This window comes from Podarcis tiliguerta (genome assembly GCF_965153285.1).
Source record: "Podarcis tiliguerta genome assembly, chromosome: 8".
NCBI classification, from domain to species: Eukaryota; Metazoa; Chordata; class Lepidosauria; order Squamata; family Lacertidae; genus Podarcis; species Podarcis tiliguerta.
In genome coordinates, this window is record NC_139541.1 from 56,227,677 (window position 1) to 56,250,752 (window position 23,076).

The window sequence follows — 23,076 nt, forward strand, 5'->3', positions numbered from 1 at the left end:
AAGCTTCATGGAGAATGTGCACATAATCCTTCCATGAAGAGGGACTTGCGTATATTTCCTGGTCAATATAAATAATATCCAAATTTGCTAGTATCTGCCATCTGCCTCCTCTTTCATGAAGGAAACCACTCCTGGAAAGATTAGCTTTGGTAATGACCTGAAATACAAGACTGTTTTGGGAAATAGCAAGTTGTCTTGTGTTTTCAGAGCAGGCTTCTACATCTTGGTGTACTCCAGATATTTTAGGCTACTGAAACTCAGTCTGGTAAGGGTTGTTGTTCATGACCACTGGAAGGTACCAGCTTGAGGAAGACTGTTTTAGAGGAGAGTTGGAAAACATGAAGATGGCTAACGATTTTAGAAAAAGAAAAAGATAATGCACGGAGAGCCACTCTGTGGTAAGATGCTTACTCTCCTGTTTCACAGCTAGACCAAGAGAGGGTCATATTTATTAATGACCAGTGAGAGGAGATAATTTCCATCCCATTTACAGTGGCTCTAGCACTCCCGGGCATGGCCTGCTGAACATGCCAGACAGATGGTTTTTCATGCAGGTCTGTGAAGAAATGCCAGCTTGGCTCCAAGGCCTTTGGAGAGTTGCCGGGCAGCATTGGAGGGGAGAGAAACCCTTCATCAGCGGGTAATATGACAGACTGACAGGAGGCTGAGTCTGACCCGAATTGCCGAAGAGAGAAAAGGCCATAAATATGAAGTTAATGGGGCCTGAAAATCTCCACCGTTTCCTCGATGAATTTCCCTGACAAGAGACTTAAGAGCCAGATATTAGTTAAGTCAGCTCAGAAATGTCCCATTAGAGGGAAGGGGCTCGATCCAATGCTGAGGAGGTGAGTGAAGGTATCCACTTTTGGAATGCAAAATCACAGATTTGCATAAATTAGCATATGCTAATTTGCATTTATGCTAATTTAGAAATAATTGCAAATATATATCCCCCCAAAGTTTTATTATTTTTTTATTGACTCAAACAATAAACCTAAAAACAAATGAACAAATTTTTTGTTATAGCAAATATGGCATAAAAAGGGGGGGGGGGTCAAAGGTAAGTAGAAGATGGCATTACAGATAGGGGAATTACTGTGCATAGACTGTCTAGAAATCTGTATGAGCATCAGGAGGTTGGACCAGAGATGGATTTAGAGTAGTGCAACTGGTTCAGGTACACTGGACACGGAGCCTTGGGGGGAGCTGCAGGGAATGCCTCAACTATTATTTAAAACAGAGTGTGAGAAGCAAGGGGGCACTGGATTTTGGCATTGCACAGGGCACTGCTGAAATTTGAGTCCCCAAGGTCCACCACTGGTCAGAACCTTTGACTGTCATATTAATAAAAGTCAAACAGGGGAACCAGACTGTCAAACACATTAGGTTTGGCATGACCTTAAGCTAAGCACCTATGGTGTGTAAACCTTCTATTAAAGCCAGGTGCCAAATGCACCTATACCAGTTGTTAACAGAGAAGTCAGATGGTATTACCAGCCTCCTGCCACTGTATTTCTGGTTGCTACGAGGAGAAATATAGCAAGATTTTTGTGCAGCAATTTAGGGCTAGTGAAAAATAGAGGGGGGGGGAGCGAAGGAAGTAGGTTTTGAAACTGTTTGGCTCGTAATTCGGGAAATATGAATGAAAATGGAGCTTGATATGGGCAATATCACCACATGTGGCGACAGGAGCCCCAATGGTTGCAGCCTCTCCAGCAGCTGGATGAGAATGGTAAGTTCATAAAACTCAGTCTTACTGGGGTTAAGGACCATCAGTGAAGCATCCTCATCCTCATCCTCATTATTATTTTATTTTTTCCAGAACGACGACTGAAGGCAGCTCACAAAAAATTAAAAAGACATGGATAAAATACAGATAGCTAAAATATATATACAGTGGTACCTCGGGTTACATACGCTTCAGGTTACAGATGCTTCAGGTTACAGACTCTGCTAACCCAGAAATAGTACCTCAGGATAAGAACTTTGCTTCAGGATGAGAACAGAAATCGTGCTCTGGTGGCGCAGAGGCAGTGGGAGGCCCCATTAGCTAAAGTGGTACCTCAGGTTAAGCACAGTTTCAGGTGAAGAACGGACCTCTGGAACGAATTAAGTACTTAACCCAAGGTACCACTGTAATAGTAATTAAGCTGTAATAGAGTTTTAAAAAATTTAAAAAACCACACAAATCTATTAAAATGCAAAGAGTAAATATACAGCACTATCAAAAACCCTTTCCTTAAAAACGGTAATAAGACTATCTGCTGGTGAAAGGACAAAAAGGAGGGAGCCAATCTAACTTCTCAAGGAAGTTTGGATTACTGTAACGTACACTGTGTGGTGTTGCCTTCGAAAAGTGCTCAGAAATTCCAACTGGTTCAAAGTGTAGCCTTATTGGAGTACACCGATTGGGTCTGCGTTGCTCCCGGACACGAGGAAGGAAGTCAAATGACACCAAGGTTGGTTCAAAGAAAGAGTTTATTCTGCTCTCTGGATAGCAGAAGGCACTTGCGTGGTCAGTCCCAGGAAGTCCAAAGAAATGAGAAATTTCATGCAGTATATATATCCTCCAGGCACCCTCTCCCTCCTTCCCTAGGAATCCAACCACATCAGCCTATGTACGCAGGTTGACATCACATATGTTCCTGCTCTGGTATTAACCACAAAAGGGTATTCCTTCCTATACTTCTGACCATAAAAGGACCTTTCTGTTCCTACTCTTATCTTGGAGCAAGAGGTCACCATCTCCGAGAACATACTCTGGCGCTGTTCCCAGCCTGGGTCTGTGCGTCATTTGTGGTCAGGACGTAAGATAAGGCACAGATGTGTCTTTTCTGTTCTACTGGTACAGTGAAGGCCATACTTGCAGTCACAAACTGATAAAGGAGAGGGCTCCGAGCACAGCTTTATACAGCTGGGTTTCTGCTCAAGAGCTCAAGTTAAAGCATTTTAGCTAAGGAAAAATAGGGATTTTGGTGCAGTTTCAAACTGCCTGCACAGTCAGTTTTGGGGTTTGGGAAACCCATTCCTTCATTCCCTCTTCTTCTTTTGGACAGCCTTACGGCTCGTCCCAAGGTACTGACCGGTATTCTCGTGTCAGTGCTGTAATCTGGGGCCGGATCATTCGTGACATCATTTTACACATCGTTTGGGAAACCCATTCCTTCAAAAGAGCTGCAGCAGTATTTTTGGATGGGGCTGCTTATAGGAAGCACACACCTCCTTTATTACAGCAGCTCTACCAGCTATGATCTGTTTCTGGGCTCAATTCAAAGTGCTGGTTATGACATATAAATCCCTATATGGCTTAGGCTATCTGAAAGTCCCCATTTCCCCATAAAAACCTTCCCGGGCTCTGGTCGGTTCTGTGATTCTTTTATTGTAATGATAGATATGTTTTAATAGATCACACACAAACACACACACTGAGTATTAATGTTTATTATTTAAATGATTGCTTCCTCCTGCCCACCCCCGATGTTTTTAGCTATTTCTGTTTTAGCTGTAAGCCACCTTTAGTCCCTTGTCATGGAAAAAGGGGGGCTGTAAATAAATATAATAATAACCACACAGTAAAAATAATAGTAGTAATAGGGAGTTCCAAAGCTTGGGAGCAAGAAGGCCTATTCCCACATCCCCACCAAGTGTGCCTGTGAGTGTCATGGTACTCCTCAAAAGATTCCATCAATGGTGTGTCTGAAAAATTTTACGCATCACTTGGGAAGACAGGTGAACTAATGCCAGTGTACTGGAAGAAGCAAAGATCACCAGTGTCGAAGCAATGATCTTCAACATCAACTTCACTGGACTGGTCATGTTGTGCGGATGCCTGATTATCGTCTTCCAGAGCAACAACTCTATTCTGAACTTAAAAATGGAAAGCGTAATGCTGGTGGTCAACAAAAGAGGCTTAAAGACTCTCTCAAGGCAAATCTTAAAAAATGTAGTATAAACACTGACAACAGGGAAACATTGGCCTGAGATTGCTCCAATCGGAGAACAGCCTTTACCAAAGGTGTCATGGGCTTTGAAGATGCTCAAACTCAGGATGAAAGGGAGAAATGTGCTAAGAGGAAGGCACGTTTGGCAAACCCTCACCATGATCAGCTCCTGCCTGGAAACCTATGCCCCACTGTAGAAAGATGTGTGGATCCAGAATTGGCCTCCACAGCCACTTATGGACTCACTGTTAAAACCGTGTTCATAGAAGACAATCTTACTCGGCTACAAGTGATCGCCAAAGAAGAAAGAGACTAAAAAAAGGGCCACACCAGAAGATCTCAGAGCCCGGGCTAGTTCACTTTAGGGAAAATGGCCTTTCAGATAGCCTGGCCTTAAGCTGAATAGGGAATTTATAGGTCATAACCACCACTTTGAGCTTTGCCCTGAAACAGACTGGTAGCTGATGGAGCTGTTGTAACAAGGGAGCCATATGCTTTCTAAAAGCTATATCACCTCCCTATATTTTTAAGGATGACTCATGATCTGTGACCGAAATGGATTTAAAGAGTGCAGTTGTCCATAAGGAGAGCCAAGTGGAATCCGAGGAGTCTTCCAACTCAGTTTCTGAAACAGTCCATAAACTTGGAAATTGCCAAATTTATTGTCCAACAGTGTGTGGTGTAATTCTGAAACTAGCCCTTTCCTACATGTGCTGTACTGAAGGCATCCGGTTTCAAATGCACACCGAGGCTTATGAAACTTCTCCGTTCAGCTGATTTGGTGGGCAAAACTATGGAGCTGGAACATAAGAAGCCAGCACCTCTCCAGTAGTGGGAGAGTGAGTTGCTCTGGGGATTGAGGCTTGTTGTGTTCAAGCATATCACCAGGTTGAGTCGTTCCCACCTCCTCCCATTTGCAGAAACTGATTATAGTGCTCTGGTTTAGAGAACCCTGGGTGATCTAAATAGGGGTGTAGAGGGGAGGGCGAAGGAGCCAGAGCCCTCTGCCATCTCCCCCATGTCTGTAGTGTGGTGGTGAGGAAAGGATTACGCAGGTCATGGAACATCTGTGGGGAAAGAAGGCCAAAGCGAAGAGCTTGCAATCTGGGAGATTTAGGAGAGCATTTCATTGCAATCCAAAGCACATAAGAATAGTTTTTGATTACAGGCTGCAACTGGTGAAGTTGACCAGCTTCCCAGTATAATCTTACATTAGGGATGCCTAGACTGCCTTCTCTTGATTTTTTGTAAATAATTTGCCTGCCTCCTCTCACACATTCCCCCCCGATCGCAGAAGACCTCAATGTATCACTGTCAACATTGCAAGCGAAAAATTTGCATAAATTCCCTTATTTTGCATAACGCACTCTACATTTTGCTTTGCATGGGAATAGGCAAGACATGGAACCGCCTTTCCCCCAGTCAGTGGAAATCTGCCTGTGCACTTCCTTTTGTTTTTCACATGCAAGCCGAACTACTGAACTCAGGAAGCTGAGTTCTGTACTGCTGTACAATATCCTGCAGGTTTTCTGTGCTGCTGCAGAATTATTGGTTGCAGAATGCACTGATGTTATCCACAGAACATGGGGACCAGATGGCCATTGAGGGATTCTAGATTTAAGTTCCACACCATATTAATCTGCCTGCCTTCAGAACACATTCCCAGTTCCCCAAAGGCACAGGGATCAATTCGCAGCTTGGTCTCAAGGGAAGGGAACTTTGCTAGCTTTTTTGCATTTCTCCGCTGAGCCATGTGTATCCTGAATCCTTCGCTCCAATGATCCTGAAAATGGAAGGAGTTACAGAGGCAAGCATAGTTTCCATGCCAACAGGACCAGGCTGCATGACACAGGCTGTTTTGCTAGGGACGCTTCAGTCAGGTTTTACATTTCATATGTGTGTAAATTGAACGGGAAATTTAGGGCCGGCCCTACCATAAGATAGGAGACAGCTGCCTCCGGTGGTAGATATTACGTGCCATTCAAGGGCAGCAAATTGCCAGTTATTGGATTATTTTTATTTCCATGGTGTCACCTTTTCGATTTCCCCTCAGGCTGGTTCTAGAAGAAGTTAGACTGATTAAAATGTACGTTTGATTTCAAAACAGTTCCCTTAACACCACACTTTTTCTCCAACAACAGTGCTCGAAAGTGATGTCTTCCAGATGAAAATACATTATTAGCACCATTTGTGAAAGCAACCACAATGGTTATGGAGGGGTGGCAGGATTTCTCTTCATCAGGGGCCAGACCTTGAAGCTGATTTCATTGGACCCGTTTCCAGATGTGCTAGGATCACCTGGAGCAGTTGATTGATGGCAGAGTCATGACAGGACAGTAGGAAACACTCCTTCACACATTGTGTAATTCCTTATGAAATTCTCCACCAAGTAAGATATGATCTTAAATGGCCTAAAAAAAGACACATCCATGGAGATGTTAACCCATGAGAGGTCAAATGGAACCTCCAAGTTCAGAGGCAGTATATCTGTTATTGAGTGTTGGATACTAGAAACAAAGATCAGTGGGTGGACTTTATTTCCAGTATTTGTGCCTTTCTTGTTAGTGAGAACTTGAGGAAACAGGATGTGGGACTTAGAATGGGGGCACCTGCCTCATTTTCACAGCTTAGGCTCCCCCACCTTTACCCTGCCAACATTTGATCTAAAGGAGAGAAGCATTCTGCAGCAGGTATGCTAGTAAAGAGCCATACAGCTGGAGAAGACTTCCAAGCCTAGTCACTAAAACACAACGGAGGGAAAGCACAAATAGGATATGCCTTTAGACTGCACGCCTGCTGGGCCATGCTGGCTTGGTTTTGTTCTGCTGTAAACCAGTATCATGAAACCTGTGGCCCTTCAGATGTCATCATCCCTGAACATTGCCCTTGCTGACTGGAGCTGGTGGGAGCTGGAGTCCCATCAGCTCCAGAACATCACCCCTGCTGTAAATGGCTGTGGACATCAACCATGATATAGCAATAGACAAAGAAAATAGACTCATCTAGCCATAATATGGACAGTTTGAAGCCTTATGGGGCAAAGCTCCTTTGGTGGGCCCCTTCCTATGTGGTGGACCTCTTTATGATTGTTTGTGTGGAGGCTAACTTCTAGCATTGTAGAGTAGCTGTTTTTCTCTTCAATTGCATGGAGCTGCAGAGCTAATGAGAGGCAGACACCTGCTGGCTACCATTTTGTTTCCCCCATAATTTATTGGACATTGCTGGACAGGGCTCCTAGCAGTTGCCCAAGGATTCCAACACTGTGACTTACTACCCCCGCAAATTGGTCAACCTTCTCTGCGTGCTACTTTTTCAGTCAAACACCAAAGAAAACATCAGCCCTCCAGATGTTTTGGGACTACAGCTCCCATCATCCCTAGCTAACAGGACCAGTGGTCAGGGATGATGGGAATTGTAGTCCCAAAACATCTGGAGGGCTGAGTTTGCCTATGCCTGCTTTTGAGCGTATGCTTAGTGAAAAATATGGGTTTGCACTTTGTCATGTGTGAAACAGCCCCAAGGATGTACCTTAAGATGGAAAGAGCCTTAGGAGGAATCAGCTCATTCATGCTTCAAGAACACATCTGGAGATGATCACTGGAGGTCAGGACCAAGATTGGCAGTGGGAAAGTGTGTGAAGGAATGTGGATGCCGCTGTTGTCATGCTTGCAAGCAAAGCCTTTGTCTCCTCTTCATTTCCCCCCTCTTTTCATGCAGCAGCTACAACGGAACTGGCAGGAAGGACCTCATTTTTCAATTATTGTGATTCCTTTTTATAAGGTGCCAAGAGGATGGTTGGCAAGTAGAGTTCCTTCTGACATGGAAGCTCGTATACACACTCAGCGGCATCAAACCAAGGAAATTAACAATAGAATACCGTTCCCTCCACTACTACAACTTGCAGAGAAACTGAACTGTGTCCACCCTGCAGGGTTGTCATGCTGTGCCAAGAGATAGAAGGTTTCTCACTTGGCAGATTAACTGAGAGCTTCTCCTCAGAGGAATTTCAAAGGAAACTTAAATACTTTTGCCAGTTTCTCTGATGCGGTCCCAGACATCCCTTTTGTTTTGGGGGGAGTGTCACTGCATTTTGCCTAAAGCAAAAATGGAAACCACAAGTGGTGGAACCTTTTCACCAGACAGGACAATAGGAGTGGGGAAACGGTGGCTGTGTACACACTGTCCCTTTAGAGCATATTCAAAGAACATTTGCCCCTCAAAGAATTATGGGCATTGTAGTTAGTTAAGGGTTGCTGGGAATGGTAACTGTGAGGAGTAAACTACAGTACCCACAATTCTTTGAGGGAAACAACGTGCTTTGAATGTGCTTTAAAGGTATGGTGTGTGAATTGTGGCCACCAGATGATGTTGGACTACAGCTCTGATTTATCCTGAACCCCTGGCTACAGAGGCTGGGCAGTTGGAGTCCAATATACCTGGAGGGCAGCTTTATAGGGCAGATGGGACTTGATGGGCTCTTTGTGACACCTGCTGGGCTGATAGCTGCAGTTCTGCACTTTGGCCATGTGCAGTGATGGCGTTATAGCACAGCAGAAATCAGGCTTGCAGTTTCTCCTGTGTGCAAGCTGCAGTGGGGATATGATGGAAGGATTAAGGGATGGGGGAAGAGTCTGATTGCTGTTGCCCTGCAGCTTGGTTTGAGGACCCCCCCCCCACTACAGAGGTACATTTTGATAAGTAGCGAAATTTCCTGTGTGTGCATGTTGCAGTTTCCAAGCATTATTAACTTCTTGTATCTGCCCCTCAGTTTGTATGAGAACAGTTGGTGCTTTCAACAACAACAAAAAAGAACCCTCCCCACCTGACAGAGACGGAGGCACTAATTTCCACATGTCTCCTCCTCAATCGAGATTATCTGCCCCCATCAATAGGAGCCCCTGGGAGAAAGAAATGGCTGTTTAAAAGCAATTCAAAGGAGCCCAAAGTAATTTATGGGAAATTAGGGTTTTGTCGCCGTCGGAGCATGGCAGGTTCCTCCCCTCGCTGTCTCGTTTTCCTGAGACTGGAGCCATAATAGGCAGCTCATGCCTCGCTCTGGAGGTGTCTCGCAAGGTGATATTTTAAACAAATCTCTCCTGGAGTCCGATAAGAAGAATCATTAATCCCTGATGAACAGGGCTGCGATTAAAGGCAGGAGAAAAGGAGAGGGACCAGGTTGGAGGGAGGGGTAGCGAAGGGGAGGAACTGACTCCTTTTGTTCAAGCTCAACGGAGCTAGAAAACAATTTTAATGAAAAATTTAAATAGACACCATCCGTCCGCTGGTCGGCTGCCTGATTTGATTGTGGGTTTTATTGGGTTTGATTAGGGCTTCTGTGGTGGGAGGGGGGGCAGCCTAACATGTCTGCATATCTTCCTAGCTGCAACTAGAGCCCTCCCATTTACTCTGCTTTGTCAGGTTAAACAATAAACACGTTAATATATCTTTAAAGCATATTCGAAGCACATTCTTTCCCTCAGAGCATTCTGGACCTTGTAGTTTGTTAAGGGTTGTAACTCTGTGAGGGGTAAACTACAGTGCCCAGAATTCTTTGAGGGAAAGAATGTGCTTCAAATGTGCTTTAAAGGTTTAATGTGTACACAGAACTGTGGTGATCCCATTCACATCTAGAGTAAGGCAGGAATGCCTCAGGGTGGCCTTGGACTCCCCCACCCTCTGCCTAACCTACCTCATAGGATTGTTGTGAAAATAGAAGAGGGAGTGGAAAACCAGGTATGCTACCTTGTGCTCCTTGGAAGACAGGTGTGTGTGAAGGGGGATCTAAACATAGTGGATAAATAAAACAAGCTCCTCAAATTTGGCGGAGACATCACCGGTTAGCACACATCTTCATGAGGCTATCTTTGCACTCTCCCCCTTAGAATTTAAGAGGAATCTGCATTATTAAGAAAACCTGGTGCCACATGATCACATATACTGACTACAAAACACCATGGGCTATGAAAAAGGAGAACAAGCAGACTTTTCTGGAGAGAGTTTAAGGATAGGGAACAGAGATCTAGACTCACCGAGCACAATCCAGTTGGAACTTCTGTTCTAGTCTCAGTGACAGGAGCTGTGAAAAAAGAATTCTGTTTGCATCATGTTTGGGAAGCAGGAAGTCATCGTTTTGGCCCCTTATTAAAAAGAATCACAATAATTGAGAAGTGTCATCCCTGAAAGCTACTGCATGAACCCGGAAACCCCCAGTTTATGAGTTAATTATCAGCATTGCCATTACGTTTTTATCCCCCCTTTCTTCCAACATGGAGCACAAGGAGGTATTTGTGTGGTTCCCAGGAGCTTCAGCAAGCTGGTGCTGACCTCCCATGGCTTCAGGTTAGGAAGCAGAATGCGGTATTTTCCAAGAAGCTCCAGGATACCTTTGGGTTGTGGGTAACATCATGTGCACTTGGCTTCAAACACCAGCAGTGGGTCTGTGCTGGAGCTGGAGTAGGTGGTAACATGTGTACAGCTTGAGTCAGAGTCCATCTAGTTCTGTCAAGACGTCTCTATCTGGCCCTGTGAGCTCTCTCCAGGCCACACCCACCTTCCACAGGCCACACCCCTCACAGGCCCTCCTTTGCATTACAAGCGTTTTTGCCTAGTGGGAGTATGTCCTTGAACTCTTCCTTGTCCGAATAGAGGACAGAGTAGAAACTAGCTGACTTTTCAAATGTGAAACTTACACTTGTTGCTCCACCCACTATTTGTTTCTGGCCCCGCCCACCACTTGCATTTGACTTGTGGAGAGTTGCCTAGAAGGGAGTTTGGTCCCCAGGTGGAAAAAGTCCTCTACCAAGAGCTGGCCTGCCCAAAAGGCGGATGAGATGGCTGCCTCAGGCGGCATGCCCAGGAGATAGCAAAGCCCCACTGCCTGGCGGGAGACCTCTCTCTTCTGCCCGGGGGTGGGGGAGAGATTCCACAAGGGCTTCTCCTTGAGTTTTCCCCCCACAGCCCATTGCTGAGGTGACCGCAGGACATTTCAGCTCAGGTCCCAAGACACCTTGAATTGCCCCTATCCTCCATCCCCATGATCTACATGAGTTTTAAAGAGAGGGTCTTTCCCAGCCCTATCTGCCTTTGCCAAAGATTGAACCTAGGGACCTTCTGCATGCAATGCATATGTTCTGCCACTGAGCTACCATCCTGACTTTAGAGTTTTGAAACAAATGGAGTCTTTTCTTTAATCAGTCAGCACTCTTTCAATGATTTTATGGTTTTCAACATGTTGTTGTTGTTTAGTCGTGTCCGACTCTTCGTGACCCCATGGACCAAAGCACACCAGGCACTTCTGTCTTCCACTGCCTCCCACAGTTTGGTCAAACTCATGCTGGTAGCTTCGAGAACACTGTCCAACCATCTCATCCTCTGTCGTCCCCTTCTCCTTGTGCCCTCAATCTTTCCCAACATCAGGGTCTTTTCCAGGGAGTCTTCTCTTCTCATGAGGTGGCCAAAGTATTGGAGCCTCAGCTTCAGGATCTGTCCTTCCAGTGAGCACTCAGGGTTGATTTCCTTAAGAATGGATAGGTTTGATCTTCTTGCAGTCCATGGGACTCTCAAGCGTCTCCTCCAGCACCATAATTCAAAAGCATCAATTCTTCGGCGATCAGCTTTCTTTATGGTCCAGCTCTCAGGTTTTCAACATACCAGATGCTAAATACCAGCAAGAACCTCTGGAATCTTGCTAGTGCTTTGCACAGGGTGAGGGTGGTGCCCAACCTTTGTAACACCGCAATTGCTCAGTATTGTCTACACTGATTGACAACAGTTCTCCAGTATTTCAGCCAGGGTGTGTGTGTTCCCAGTCCTTCCTGGAGATGCTAGGGATCGACATCTTGTATGCAAAACAGATGCTTCACCACTGAGCTACAGCCCTTCCCCACTCCACCTATTGTGCTAAGAATGCCCCCTTAACCTCTGGTTTTCTTCTCTTGCTCCTCCCCTGCTGAAACAGTCTGCTGCTCTTATCAACATTCTTTTAATTCCCCTCAAAACACCTACAGATGTTTCACCCACAAAGGGCCTTCTAAATTCACCTTGAATTTCACATTCAGGCAAGCAGAGCTGTGTGAAGATCTCCTGCCAAATTCCACGAAGGTTATCTTTTAAACTTCCTGCAGAGGACCTTCAAAGAGGAAGCTGCCTTTTACCAGTCTGGGGTAATTTTCTACTTAGCCTAGAATTGCCTCCTCCGGCTGTCTGTGGTTCTCCAGGGTCTCAGGGTGAGACAGGTCTTTCCCGACACCTGGCTACTATGTAAACTCTTTTTAACCAGAGGTGCCAGAGACTGAACCTAAGTGCATGAGCTCTGCAACTGAGCCATGCTCTCCCCCCGTGTTATGCAGCACAGCACTCTCCCAGTTGGCTTCTGTAGGTCACAACCGGTGATCTCAGAGTTAAAAGGGGCTGCGATGGCAAATGGATTTGCCACTGAGCACTGTGGAGTCAACTGTTGTTTTCTCCTTCCTTCCTGCTCCTGAATGTGCCTGCTTTGCGCCAGGCCCTTTGGCACCAGTTCCCCTCTATTCTGTCCCAGCCAACTGCTTGGCGTTTCAAGGTTGCGTGCGTGTGGATGTGTGTGCCGCTTTGATTTGTGCTTTGTGAATCACACGCGTGCAGCCCAGAGTTGTGACAGAGGCTGCGTTTAATCTCTCACTCTTCACAAAGGGAGCGGGGATAGGAGGCGATTAGTGGGATGAGAGCTTCTTTTTGAAAGTCAGAAGCGCTGGGTCTTGGCGAGAGAATTAATGAAGCCGTTGAATTATGGATGGACTTTGAGAAAGTAAACACATCCAGAGCAGGTTGGGACTGGCAATGTAGCGTAGCTTGGTGTTCCATCGTCTGGACCTCTCTTTCTCTCCGCTGCCTTCATCCTCTTTCATATTAAGCTTCTTGTAGCTTAGCAATGCAGCTTAGAGCACAGGGGAGGGCATGTTTTATTCCAGGAAGATGAGGATAGGAAAATCCATATAGAAATGATTTGAGGTTACAATTGCATTCACTCTTTTTCAATTCAGCCTACATCTGAAAATCTGAGAGAGAGACTGTGTTGTTGTTGTTTTGTCTGCTTATTCCTAATCAGAACTTCACAAAATGTTCACCGATGCACTTTTAGGGGAGAAAACAGTGCCCCCACCCCAATTTATATATTGTAGAGAGATGGAGGTTGGTTCTTCTGGATCGCATACCCTCCAAGTGTCTTGATTTTCCAGGGATGGTCACGAAATTACATAAGCTGTTCTGGTTTCTGATTCCAGAATGTCTCGCTTTTACTTTTTTCTACACTCCACATCTCGTAGAACAATTAGAAGCGGTGTTTGGGTGTAAAAACAGAGTCCCGTTTATCCTGAAAATAAGATACCCACACCAAATGGAGGGAATGTTGAAGCTGGCATATAAAGCCCTTCCTATAATTTCGAAGGGAAAGGTAACCAATCCGCTTTAAATTCTTCAGTTGCAAGGCTTCTGCAGCCAGCTGTTTTTGGGGGAACAAGGGGAATGCTGGTTCCTTTATCTGTAGAAGGTGTTGCACACTATCCTTTCCTTTGCACATTTTTTCTTTACAACAACCCTGTGAGGTAGGTGAGGTAGAGAGGTTGTCATTGGGTCAAGGTGACTGATGTAGATGAGTATATGATGTCTTATGTGTTTGGGAGATCAAACGCAGGAGAAGCTTCCTGATATAGAATAGAATGTTCCTATTTTCATTGGAGAAATGTTGGAGGGTATGTGATCAGGGCTGTCCAACACACTAGCCAAGGGCCACATGCGGCCCTCAATGACTTTTTGGCAGCCCTCACACTGCCTTTCCAGGTAAGCAAGGCACTTGGCTTTGGTAAAAGAGGCATGAGGGCTCTGATATGGTCCCAGAGTCCTCCATCGTCTTCCTCAAAGCCTAGTTAGCACTTTTCCAGCTGTGGGAAGAAGTTGGAAGGGCGCTAGGACCTTGTCAGAGCCTTGTATCTCTTTCCCAAAACCTGGCACCTCACTTATCTGGCTTGGGAAAGGCAGCATGAGGGCTGGGGGGGGGGAACCACTCCTTGCTCCTCCGCAACAAGGCAGTGTGGGGCCTGTAGGACTCTTGTGGCTCACTTGGTATGAAAAGTTGGTCAATCCCTCAAGGACCGCCCCCCCCATGACTCTGCTTGTAAAAAGAGGTCAAACCAACTGGAGAAGTTTAACCAGGCAGATTTCCTACTTTTATGGAAATTATCTGGGTGGTGGCTCTCCTCAGTGATGACCATGGACTGTTTTGGAAGGGTTATCTTTGTGCCAACCCTAAGAAATGTACCAATCTGGGTGATTGGAGGGTGTGAGAAGTGAAGAATGAGAGGTAGGAGGAGGAGGAGGCTGTAGTGGATCTAGATTCCAGGAACTGGACATTGAGACAGTGGGAACTGCTTTACTGCTAAGTATTGACTTGGGTAGGGAAATGGTCCAGACTAGGTTCTGAATGATGCCTTTTCTTAAGTTATTTTAGTTTGCCCTTGTGCCTAACTCTTCAAATGCTTTTAGAAGTATCCCCTCCCCTCTACAATATAATCACAATAACTCTTCAGATGGCTGTTATATACAAACCTTATTATGGCATGGCTTTTCCATTATTATGGAAAAGGCAGATAGAGAGAAGCTGTCTTCTTTGTGCCAGAGCTTGAGGCCATTCCACGAAGCTGAATATTGGAAGATTCTGGGCAAACAAAGTGAGGCACTTGTAGTTGAAATGTGGAATTAACTACCATGGGTTGCAATCATGGCCACCAACTTGGATAGGGAGATTAGACAAATGCGTAGAGGCTACAGACCATCCATGGCTACTCCCCAGGATGGCTATGTTTCCCTACCACTGTCAGAGGCAATATGCCTCTGAATCCCAGTTGCTGAGAACGACAAGTGGGGAGAGAGCTATGGTACTTTTGTCCCACTTGTGGACTTCTCAGAGGTGCATCTGGTTGGCCACTGTGACAAAAGGATGCTTGACTAGATAAGTCTCATCCAGTAGCAAGGCTCTTCTTATGCAACGTTTAGTAGAACCGAATTTTGTTTTGTTTTGACTCTGCCTAAACCCTTATTGTTCACCCTACACCTAATTGCATCCCCCCACTATCCAGTACAGAGAAGTGGTTGGTCCAGCCAAGATTAAAGGTCTGCTGGGAGTGGAGACAGTCAGGGAATAAGGATGCTCACTTGATGGCTGCGGTGAGGATTGAGAGGGGGGGAGGTGGCTCAGCAGGCTTGCATGCCTCCCGTCCTCTCTTGGTGCAGGCTTCAGCCCCTGCTGTGGCTGCAGGCAGCTCATCCGAGCATCTCAGCTTTCAGGAATGTGAACTGAATGGGTGATGTGAACGCCGTCACTTTCAATGACTACCTCACAGGCCTGTTTTGAAGATGTGTGACATAACCGTAAGCCATTTGTGCACTGAAAAGCGTGATAGAATTACTTAATGTCTGCCCTTCTGACCCCAATAAACCACTGCTGAGGTGCTGATTTAAAACGAATGGCACAATATATCTTAACTTAAATATATCCAGCTCCATTTTCAGTTTCTTGGTGCTTTCATCGCTATCCATTTTCATTGTTGTGTTTGGCGTACAAAGGGGGATGCCATTTCCCCCCCAGGAAATGCAGGACGCTGCCTTACATTACGTCAGACAATTGGTCCATCCACCTCAGCATTTTCCACACTGACTGGCAGCAATACTCCTCCAGGGCTCTTTCTCAGTCCCATTTGGAAATGCCTGGGACCTTCTGCATGCAAAGCAGATGCTCTACCACTGAACTAAGGCATTTTCCTGAAGCCATTGAGCCTTGTAGCCTGTTACTGGTGGCAGCTGATGATGCTGGAAGGAACTATCAGCGAGTCACATCTCTGGCGCCTGGGGGATGGGCTGGATCTTGTGGGTAAGAGAGCTTGAAGGGAAATATCATGCCTTAGCTATTCATTAGCCTATGGAAACTCCATTCCAGGTGTGCAGGCCCCATTCTTGGTGAGCTCCTTGGGATATTCTGCCCAGGTGTCAACATGTAACTGAAGGATCTTTCTTAGAGTCCCTCAGGGGACCTTTTAGATTCAGGAATACAGATGGAGGTGAGCTGGAATGGATGGACTTTATTCAGGGGCAATTATTCTGAAGTTTCTTAATCTTTCAGAGTGCCCAAGCACTTCTTTCTCCACAAATATTTAGGTGAGTTCTGAGAGGAGAAAAGCAGGTCTTCTCCTGAGAGCTGAGGGATATGTGAGGAGTTGGTTTGTCCACTGAACCAGCTTTGCTACCTCAGAACTAGGAATGGAAGAAGGGAGTGATTTCCATCTTGACCTGTATTCATCACAATAAGTGCTGTTTCTATTCTGCTGCAGTTTGGTTTCTTCCAAGCACTATATTATTCATATTGCTGGTTGCAAATTAACATGTCATATATCTGTTTCTATTTATGTAACTTATGTTCATTTCAATATAAAGGAACTAATAATAATAATAATAATAATAATAATAATAGTAACAACAACAACAACAACATGTTGTTTGCAGATTTAAAAATGGGAGTGAATGACAGGAGTATTCTCTTGACTGATTTCCAATTCTAACATGAGGACTACGACAATTTCCACTTCCTTTTGTGTTCTCATTATCATTGCCTCACATTCCTCTTCAGAACTAATGTTTTTCTCACCTGAGTTTTTCCCCATTTCTACAGTTCCCCAGTCTGCTGCTACCTCTGCCTCTTGTGCCTTTCCTTGGGGACAGTAAAGTGAGCATGAGGGTTCCCCCTACAGTGGTGGCAGGAAAGTCCAATTACATTTTAATTAAAGCCCCAAATTAAGACCACAGATTTTCAGAACGGAGCTGTCAGTTCCCAAATAAAACTATGCTTGGCTTAAAGAGAAATGGCTGTTTCTGACTCTCTCAGAGCAGAGCCAGAACCACCAGAGATGTTAACTAAGGGAATATAACAGTGCAGGGATCCAATTAAAAGCAACAGATGACTCTACATGGGTGTTTGCAACTTTATGCCATCATAACTGGTTTCAATTTAACAGGGACTAATCTGCCTTCTCTTTCCCAAATGCCTATGAATACTGGATGTGAGAAATCAAGATCATTGGGAGAAACAATAAAAGATACCCATAAACAAAAGGTCTTTTTCTCACATGAAAGAAAAGGATTAAATGGAGCTGGTGGGAGGCTGATGAGATAGGGAGGCCTGGTGGAAGACATTCTACCTGTCTCATTTGGGGATGGTAGAGCGTGATAACTGGGTCTCCAAAAGGCCTTTGAGCAAGCACCTCTTAACCTGTACATTATTCCTTTTCTTCCACAGGACTAACAAAAAGTGACTATTTCATGGTGTCCTACCTCTTCTCCAAGGAGCTTAAGGTGTTATCAACATCCTCATTTTACCCACATAATGACCCTGCAAGTAGATTAGGCTGAAAGAGAGTAAGCGGCCCAAGGTAGCCCAGTGAGCTTCATGCCTGAGTGGGGATTTGAGCCCTGGTCTTTGAGGATAGGGCCTTTTTCTGCCAGAACATCCCAGAGCACAGTTCCAGCACCTTTTTTTGCACTGCTTTGTCCATGAAGTTTCTCAGCAAGCAAAGGTAGTCCCTCACTGGTGAGGTGCACAGGACGGTGGCTGAAGTGGCCTAAGTGGGTGGGTGGGTGGGGGGCAAGTGGTGAGCAGCGAGCTTACTGTGATTTTGGTTTCAAGAGGGTGGTCCCGTCGTCTGGGTTGGCAAATGAGGCAGTGAGTTCTAAGCACCTTTTTCCCTAGAAAGAAAATGGCACTGTCTCCGGCCATTGCCTCCCCAAATTCTTACATGTCCAATTTTCACTGGTCCTATTTTCCAGTGGTCACCAATTGTTTTGGGCTCATTTGCAAACTGGAGAGGCTGTTGTGGACACAACACACACACACACACACACACACACTGAAACCAAGCACATATCTCAGCCTACATAGCAGGTAGAGAGGATTGTGGGACAAAGTGCTGCTGCAGGTGCCGGAGAAGGCCTCTGTGGGCACTTGTGTGCCTGCAGGCACCCCACTGGCTAGCTGAATGTGTGTGGGGCTGGGCATCAGGGCCGCCGGTGGAATGGTGGTAGGTGGGAGTGTATTGTGTTACGTATTCAGTGGTCTGTGTTTGCCTGAGCTTGAGTTTGGACTAAGGATTCTTAGCCCCAGTGTTCTGATTTGATACATGATATCCAAATCACAGACCATTTCAGGATTTGGGCCTCTGCCATTGGCCCTTACGATTCGCAGCTTGGAAGTTTAGGCAGCCAATCACGTTGGGAGTGGGAGTGGCCCAGTCCTTCAGAAATGTATATAAGCAGTTGCTTTGCCCCTGCTGTCCAGTTCTGTTAGTGCAATAAAGGTTCTTGCTGTTATCACTGTGTCTTGCCTTGTGGAAACCCACCTACACTTCATATTGCATGGGGCAGAAGTGGTGAGGGGGGACCTGAGCTGATGGGGACAGTTTACAGATGCTGACAAATGGGACGGCTCAGCACCCACCTGTGAGAGGGCAAGGCCAGATTATGTTGCTCTCTTTGTTAATGCGATTTTCGGTGTGTAATTTGCTTTTGTAGCTTCTTGTGGATCAAAGGTATTTATTTCACACACAACACATCAAACATTCATTGAAAACCCTGATCTCCATGTCGGCTTGGAACATGCGGAGCTGGTGATGGAACTTGGAAATCCCCAGAGTGGATTTCACGGGTGCTTGTCGTACAGTAGTTGCTCTGCCCAGCCTCCTGCTCCAGGCTGTTTGCTCTGCATGAGCAGCTCCATCTGAAGCAGCATCAGGATGTTCTGTTCCAGTTTCCTGGCCTCAATGCTCCCTCCCCCCCCCCGCCAAAGGCTTTATGGTTCAGCACTTAAGGGAGCCCAACAAACAAAACACAGAGGGATAGTATTTTTTATAGCTGTCAAGCAAGGGGTAGGCATATCCTCTAGGCTTTTCTCCAGTTAAAGAGATTACTGATGCTTACATGAGCATTGATGGCTGGTGGCTACTAGCTTTTGTTTCTCACCTGACTGGGTCACTTTGGCAGGCTGGAATGTATCTAGCGACGGAGTTATTTTTTGGCCAGACTAGTCTCAGGGTGACATTAAAAATCCCGACTTTCTTCGTTAACTATTGCCTCAGTATTTAGAGTGATTAAAATCAGCATTTGTTATCATGTAGGACAGAAAAAGTTAATCTTAGAAAAACCATATCTTTTCTGACTGGCTTTAAAAAAACCTGTCCCTTGCTTTCTTTGTGGCTCAATTCCCCCACCAAAAAAACCCCTAAGAGTGGGACTGCACTCAAGAGATTCTGCTATTACAGGGTACATTTTTTGTTTCTTCTTCTTTATTATCTGTCAGCATTTTCCTGAGAGCAAAGTAGGTTGGCTACGTACCTCTATGCCCTAAGTTATGGTTATAAAATGGACATTTACATTTAGAACCTTGTAATTAACCCAGGTATGAATCTAGTCTGCCCATGGCATAGGGAGCCATTTTCCTTTCTTGTAAAATTCCGAGTTAATTTGACCTCCAGATTTGAATGTTCTACACTTCCCTATTCTTTTAAAAATACATTCTGATAAACAGATGCTTTCATTTTATAGGAGAAACTGAGGTGCCTCCAAATGCCTAGAAGACAACAGTAAGGAAATTACAAAGACTCATTCTGAGTAACTGCAAAGTAATTACTACCTTTTAAATATGCTGTTTTATTTGAAGAGGAAAACATCTGAAAGTACAAAGGTAGGAAGCTGGTAAAAAACAACAAACTTGGTTTCCCTGAGGTTCTCCATGAAATGGTTCTCTGCAAATGCTCAGAGGCACTCTATTTTAATTAAAACTTCATGTTTTGATGCACACATTAAGTCCTGCCATTAGAACTGAATGTAATCATGAGGAGCAAAATACCTGTAACTTTGCCAGCTGTGTTGCTGATCAATTTCCCCCTCAACATTAAAATACACAGTAAAAATGCTCACGGTATGATGTGCATGGGATTGATGGAGTGTTAATGGAGGAGTAGTACCTCTGGTGGGGGACACGCCATGTTCCTTCTGGCATAGCTGTAGAGGGAAGTGAGGGGCAGATGGGGCTCATCAACCTGGGAAGGTAGCCCATCTAGGAAAAGGAAAACTCTGAACCTAAACCTCTGCTGTGGCTATATTCATTCATGATAAAGGCTTTGGGAGTAAATCCCAAGGAAAAATCCATACCCTCTGTCTTGTGGGACATCTTCAGGAGAAGAAAAGTCTAGGGAATAAACACTATACAAATCTGGAGTGGAGTCCTTAAGATAGTTGCATGGTGTTTTGTATGCCTCCTTCCGGCATCTCCTGTGGCCAAGCTGGTGCCAAATGCTTTGGTCTGTTTTTCTTTGGACCACATCAGCGATGCTGAGAGGGAGGTCTTGTCGTCTGGGCAGCCCAGGACCTCCATACACACTGCCCAGGCTTGCACCCCAGAGAGGTCTCTTTGGTGCTGCTAACGCAGCAAAAACAATGCCGGAGGAAGTAGTTATGAGTTATCAGTCTCTGCAGTCACAGCAGTTGCTGTCATTCTCCAGTGGTTTGACTTCAGCCCCAGAGGTGCACTCCATTGTCTCGAGACAGATGGATGCCAACAATGATATTAATGTGCGTGTGTTTGTGTATTTGCATTTAGAGTTCGCATATTGCACTTCTGTGCAGAGACACACTTTGTATCTCACCATGGGCTTCCCTGGGTGAGTGGCTGGAACCCCTGGAATCTCAGACCTCTCAGAGATTGGGGTGGCCTGCAACAATATCATGTTTCTTCTAGTACTATATGTCTTGAGAGAGATTGTTCTTGCATTTCAAAAATGCCACGGAAAGGCCAAAAAATTATTATGTCTGATTGTAGGAAGTTTGTGGACACAGAGTTTCCTTCAACATTTCCGTTTCAAATTGCCTGCTTGTTTCTTTACATACCATTAGCATTATTATTGTTATGGGTGACGGTATTTTGAAAGACCTCCTGCATTATTTACATGTTTCCAAATGGGCTGCAGAGCCACTTTATATAATTACTGCTTCTCAGGCACTCTATCGTGTAGAGTACAAACAGCAACACCTTAATTAACTTCTTTTGGCGAGAAAACTCATTCATGTTCCCTGCCATCAGAGAACAACGTGTTTTGGAATTTGATCTTGAGAAGGAGATGACAGCTAGGGACATGGTAGTGTTTGTTGACATTCTCCAGGTTCTCTAAAGATGCACAAAAAGGGTAGCCATGACATGAACGTGACCTGACATGGATGGCACCATAGTTACATGGATCTCTGTACTTCTAGGGATCAAAACACCTTGCACAATGACTTCCGTACCTTGATGAGGTCCAAGATTGCTGAATGCCTCCTTTTCTAGGTAAAAGGTAAAGGTACCCCTGCCCGTTCGGGCCAGTCTTGCCAGACTCTAGGGTTGTGTGCTCATCTCACTCTAGAGGCCGGGAGCCAGCGCTGTCCGCAGACACTTCCGGGTCACGTGGCCAGCGTGACAAGCTGCATCTGGTGAGCCAGCGCAGCACACGGAACACCGTTTACCTTCCCGCTAGTAAGCGATCCCTATTTATCTACTTGCACCCGAAGGTGCTTTCGAACTGCTAGGTTGGCAGGCGCTGGGACCGAGCGACGGGAGCGCACCCCGCCGCGGGGATTCGAACCGCCAACCTTTCGATCGGCAAGTCCTAGGCGCCGAGGCTTTAACCCACAGCGCCACCTGTGTCCCCTGCCTCCTTTTCTAGCTGTGCTTTATTTTTTACAGAATGGAGATAGGCTTTTTTCCTCAAACATAGTTGAAGGGAATTTGAAAGAAGGATCACAGCGCATCCCACTTTTGCTTCCAGTCAACAGTTTTAAAAAATGACAATAAAAAAACCTGCCAATTATGTTTGTCTGATGATGAGAGTTGTCATGACCCTGCTGAAGTGTGGCAGAAACTTAACTTCCCTGGTTCAGCTCCTCTTCACCACAAGCCCATTACCAACTCCCCTGATGTTTGGGCTTAACTCATAATAGGCGCCACCTGTTGCGATTCTTGAGTGTCCTCCCCATTGCTGCCCTGCCCCCTCTTCCATCTCCCCACCCATTTCCAATGCATGGCAGCAGGGATGTGGAAGAATCCTATGGGGAGTTTCAATTAGGCCTTAAAGCAGGCATGCATGGGAATGACACGTAAGAAAGGCGTAAGAAATCCATCCATGCAAGATGGATGTGACCCAGACAGTACCACGGTTTGTAAGGCATATTCCAGCTGGGCAAAAGCAGGTGTGGAACTTGAGGGGAAAGGGTGTAGCCTGATAAAGGTTTCCAAGGTCAAAGCAGAGAGTCTTGGAGCGGCACTACATTCAGCCCCTGGGTCTGAGGTTCTCCACCCCTGCCTTAATGGCACAGGCACAGTACTCAAGGCTGCCAGAAACCATGTGGGTGGGGGGATGTAGCCCAAACTTTCACTGAGATGGCCTCCCTGTGTTTGAACTGCACGACTTCAGTTTGCTCACAAGGCTGAATGCTACTCCAGAAAGAAATATTCTGTCCACATAAATACTAAACCTTGTGCAGGCAGGGTCCACGGCCTCACCTAGTTTTCAATAGGTAAAAATATTTTCTTCTGAGGGCATTTACCTGTATTGATGTTGCTGAAATTCACAATCACCACCTCAGATTTGAACTTGGCCAACTCAGAATATGTTCTTTTCAGACTCACAGTGCTTGACCGCATTTCTGATTGAGTGGCATGTAACTCCCAGAGTTTTTGGCTCAGAATTTAAATTGAGCTGTCCCTCTCCTCCTTAGTGCCTTGAGTCTTGCAGTGACAGCACCCTCCACACTCGGGGGATTTAGTTCAAGCATCCTAAAAATTACACATTCCTGAAGTTTCCTATCCCTATCCTGGGTTCAGCAGTACATCAGGGACAAGACTCTGGGGTGGTGGTGGTGGTGCTGGTAAGGATTCAGGTGCCCTAGAAAACTACATTTTCCAGCAGGTCACTGTTACCCATCAGCTGTGGTCCTGCATTCTCTGGGAAGGTCAGGGGATCTCTGGATCGGTGGTCTCAACATCCCCAACATTGCCACAACTTCTCAGTGCTGCAGTAGGGAGTGC

At 45.6% G+C, this 23,076-nt stretch overlaps 2 long non-coding RNA genes across 2 annotated transcripts in view; both read right to left on the reverse strand.

Moving 5' to 3' along the window:
* Window positions 1–17,686, reverse strand: part of LOC310683343 — a 34,928-nt gene extending 17,242 nt beyond the window's left edge. The window contains exon 1 of the long non-coding RNA XR_014514381.1: window positions 17,632–17,686. This is a non-coding gene — a long non-coding RNA (uncharacterized lncRNA). The remainder of the gene's footprint in view (window positions 1–17,631) is intronic.
* Window positions 7,586–10,018, reverse strand: LOC310684109. The gene is made up of 3 exons (XR_014514688.1): window positions 9,971–10,018; window positions 8,764–8,839; window positions 7,586–7,672 (listed from the first exon to the last, which is right to left on the reverse strand). It is a non-coding gene; the product is annotated as an uncharacterized lncRNA (long non-coding RNA).
* Window positions 17,687–23,076: the final 5,390 nt, after the last annotated feature.